This window comes from Thermobia domestica, chromosome 7 (assembly GCF_964235325.1).
Source record: "Thermobia domestica chromosome 7, izTheDome1.hap1.1, whole genome shotgun sequence".
Classification (NCBI taxonomy): domain Eukaryota; kingdom Metazoa; phylum Arthropoda; class Insecta; order Zygentoma; family Lepismatidae; genus Thermobia; species Thermobia domestica.
In genome coordinates this window covers 223832657-223837485 of record NC_137460.1, presented here as the reverse complement: position 1 = coordinate 223837485, position 4829 = coordinate 223832657, and positions in this window count along the sequence as shown.

Sequence of the window (4829 nt, the reverse complement as noted above, 5' to 3'; positions counted from 1 at the left end):
GAAAGCTACCTTAAGGGGATATTCCAAAAGTTGACTCGGTGGATGCGCCGTTCAGATAGGACGAAAACCTCTTGTAACTTAGTTACAATGTGCAAAATGAACTTCCTCTTCTTCAGGACACTTTTTAAAGCTTTAAAATTTGTCACTATTGTTTTAATTAAGTTACATTTGATAGAACTATCTGATAAAGTAGTGCCAAGCCCTGTGCGTCATTGTCTGTTAGGTGAAGGTTAATGTAAGTTACTCCTACGTGGATGGTCCGAGCTTCCAATCAAGACCATTCTTATTGATTATTTTATTTGAGCTACGCTCATACTGTATATTTCGCAAGTTCAATTTTGAAGTAATGTAGTCACAGCTAGTTTAATTCGAAATAATTTTCCAATATTATATTTGTTACTAAATTTACATGGCACTCCTCACTGTTTGTAGCCCTGCATAAATGCAAAATTGTTTTAAAAGTATATTTTACTTTCAAGTTTTATTGTATTTTTTAATTGTCCTTTAACTTTATTTTATAATTATTTTCTATTTCTTAATTATAACATATTTTCTATTTATATTGTATTCTATGTTACACGTTTATTATTTATATTTTATGTCTTACCTTTGAAGAGGAGCTTTTGACAATTCAGAGCAGCAGGGACATACACAGAATGCAGGCCTTTGCAATCAAGAGTTTTTGCCCCCACGAAATCACTACTTTTTTTTTTTTGTAAATTATATCTAATTTTAGAGATGATGATAGCAGGTGCGGATTCAGGGGAGTGCGTTCGGGCGATCACATCCCCCAGAATAGGGAGCTTTTTATACTTTTTATTTTAAAAATAAAACATATCCTAAGTATTTTTCATCTTTGTATTATAAACTTAAATTAAAACCTAAAGTAGATAGGCCTTACTTTCTTAAGAAAGTTAATTCTAAAGATGAGCTCTTAATTATTTTCTATTTTTTCTTTTCTTTCTTTTCTTTTCTTTTCTTTCTTTCTTTCTTTCTTTCTTTTTTCTTTTCTTTTTTTGCAATCCGCTCTTACCTTGATTTGACTTCGAACGACAGTTATACACTTGTTGAAACAAATACAAATACACCTCGGGAAGGTTTTTTAGCGTTTCTGAAAACGTAGGTCTGATGTACTTATTCCCTTTTGCGGGAAATAGTTGCTGCAAGGACGTGATAAATCTTTTGGTAGACTTCACAGTCTATAGCTCCTTCACAACTTCCTTTTCATCTAAGGCTAAGTAGTTACATTTTAGACATTGAGGAAAAAGTGTGAAATTAATTAAAACCCTTCAAAGTGGAGTTACGGATCTTCAATGAACCCCATTTTGCTGTTGGCCTCGCTCAACGCACTCCCGTCACTGTTTAGGGTGCACGATGGAGTTTCTCCCTTTTAGAAATACTTTCTAAGACAGTACTAGTTTTTTTTTACAGCTGTTTCAATTGAGTTGTATTTGCTAGAACTGTCGGTTAAAGGAAACAAAAGATCCTATACTCAAACACAAATCATCTCTCTAGAAGCTCTAATGGAAAACGAAACAAATCGTCGTAAACATGTTACGTTCTTGAAGAGGAAAACAGCAAAACATTGATTGCACAAACGTATAATGGTATCATTTGCTTGCAAATTTAAAACTTACAGAAGTTGATGACTTGTTAGGTGAGGGGTTAGTGAACAGGATTTTTGTACTGTGGTCCTGGGTTCGAATCCCGTCCGTTTTTCTTACGTTTTGTTTCTTTAAGATACACTGAGTTTGTTCATTCCAATTCTTTAAGCTTGAATTAAATCTAATACCAGTTAGTTAATTAAAAGTAGCTAACATTATTTTCAAATACGAGACGTTATTACATGCTTGTCACTAGCTCACAATACTCAACTTTGATATAAACTCTTGCAGCCTTCATTTAACTCATTTCTTGACGTGTTTTGTTACAAAACTCATGAATCGTGGCGAACAAAATCGCTTTACCAGATAATGGTGACTGCTTTGAAACCAAATGACAAGTATGAGCATTAAACGTATCATATCTGTAGTTTGGTGGGGAGAAGAAACCAAATAGCGAACGAAAGGTTTGAGAACAACCACGTTATTAATATAAACTATGTCAAAGATTATTGACTTATATGATTAAAAAAATCGAAAGAAATTTTGAAAGAACGAAAAATACTAACTTAGAATTTTGTAACTGGAGGCAAGGAAATCTAATTTAAACATACTAAAACATACCATTTAGCGCATATAGAGCGTGGATCTGTGCTCAAGACGCTAGCTAATAATCCGGAGGTTCTCAAGTCGGAACCATGTGTGAATATTTTGTTTAAATTTAGAAGTTTTGGTGATCATTAGTCGGCGATGACACACGTTTAATTGTCTTAAGGTATTTGAATATTTTGATCTTTCAATATTTGGATGATCAAATCTTCAATAATAATAATAATAATAATAATAATAATAATAATAATAATAATAATAATAATAATAATAATAATAGTTATTATTATTATTATTATCAAAGTAATTCAATAACACGTTAATATCTTTAATTATTTCTCGATAACTACTCGAACTTAAGACGTCCTCGAATCTAAGTCGCACCCCGATTTCGCTGGGCTAAATTAAAGAAAAATAGTAATATGTTATGGTTTTACTATTACTAAAGCACTCTATGATATTGGTCATTTTCGATGATTTTATGTATCCCTCTCCCCTCTCCATGTTGGGGGCACGGTATGACAAAAATTATCCCAGGCCCGAATGTCCTGTACGTTGAAAATTTGATCGAAATCTGGTGGATGGTTCAAGAGTTGTTCTATTTATTTTTATATATTAATCTCCCCTTCTCTTATCCTCTCCTATGTTCTACCGTCAAAGTGAAAATATTAAAACACAAGTTTCTAGGCCCGAACGTCGTCTATGTTGAAAATTAGATCGAGATCGGTCAGGTGGTTCAAGAGTTGTTAAGTTTTATTCATTTTTATAGATATCTCCCCTCCCCTCCTCCTACCCTACGTTCTACCATCAAAGGGATATGATAAAAACCACCCCAGGTCCGAACCTCATCTATGTTGATAATTTGATTAAGATCAGTTCGGTGGTTTAAGCGTGATGAAGTCACCAAGACAGCATTTTTATTTTTATTTTTTTTACATAGTCCCCCTTCCCCTCCCCTACATTGTGCCGTCAAGGCAAAAAATGAAAACATCCCAGGTCCGAACCTTATCTATATTGAATGTTTGATTGATTGGGATCAGTCGGATTGTTCAAGAGTTATTAAGTTTTATTCATTTTCATATATTTACCCTCCCCTCCTCTTCCGCAAGTTCTAATATCAAAATGAAATAACAAAAAGCTTCCCAGGTTCGAATTTCATCTATGTTCAAAATGTGATTGAGAACGATCGGGTAGTTCAAGAGTTATTCACCACGAACATTGTCACTTTTTTTATATTTATAGCTGTTATGTATCTTCCCCCTCCTCTCCATCCTCTACGTTATTCCGTCAAAGTGAAATGGTAAAATCCATCCCTCGCGTTAATCGAGACGGGGACATATAGCCTCATTGCTGACGTCCCCATTAATCCCCCTACTCATACCCTTTAGTGTGTTTAAGTTAGTTTTTTTTGTCTTCAGTTGCAAATTTCTAAGTTATTTTTCTTTGTTTCAAAATTCTCGCATTTCTTGTATGATAATACAAGTTAATAATCTTTGACTTGTTTTATATTAATAATCTGAGTTGTTCTTAAACCTTTGATTTCCAATTTTGTTTTGTCTCTACACAAATTTAATTCTCATACTTTACATTTGATTTCAAGCGGTCGCCATGAACTGCTTAAAAGAAATTTTTCCGTCACGAAACACCCAGCAGAGAGCGTACGATATCGTCTACAGCAATGAGAGGAAACTCCGCCTTGTTACGTGACGTCACATGAAGCACGTTCCGTTCAACACCTAAGCAAAGCTATCATTTTGCTTCTGTGTTAAAATGGCTCACTATGAAGCTTCTGTTAAAAGCAGCGTGATTGCTTTAATTGAGCATGCGGGCATGAACTATAGCGAGGCAGGCGCGAGATATGGCGTTAACTGTGCTACAGCACGGAGGTGGTGGACGAGATATGAGGAAACAGGAGATGTAAGACGTAAAAGAGGAAGTGGGCGACCAAGAGTTTCCTCTGCCGAAGAAGACCAGAGTGTAATTGCCCAATGCCGTGAGCACCCTTTCATGTCTGCCCGACAGTTACGAGAGGAAACCAATTTCACAGGCGATGTTACGACTGTCGGTCGTAGACTCAACTCCTTTGGTTTGAGATCATACAGGGCAGCTGTTAAGGAGCGACTAACAGAAGACCACATGGTTGACCGTCTGGCGTTTGCACAGTTAAATATTGCACGTGTGGGACGAGGTCGTTTTCACAGAGGAAAAAATATTTTCCAGTGCACACTTCGGGCCGAAGCGTGTTTACCGCCTCCCTGGAAAAGGGTATGCCTCTGAATACGTTTCCCGTTCTGGTCGAATGGGACATGTAACTGTCTACTGTTGGCATGGATATGCAAAGCTGCAAATTTCGGAGGAATCTACAGGATTCCTGGTCACCTAAACGCCCACAAGTATGTGGAACATCTGGACGAAACGCTTCCGGAAATAAAAGCTCATGTAGGTGACGGCATATTATATTTGCAACAGGACAATAGCTCGATACATAATTCAAATGTGGTTCAGACATGGTTGCAGAGGCAACCTGATGTCGAAATAGTGACTGGGTTCCTCATGGAGCAGATCTGAACCCTATTGAAAATATGTGGGCCTCTGTTGCAAGAACATTGCGGGAAACCT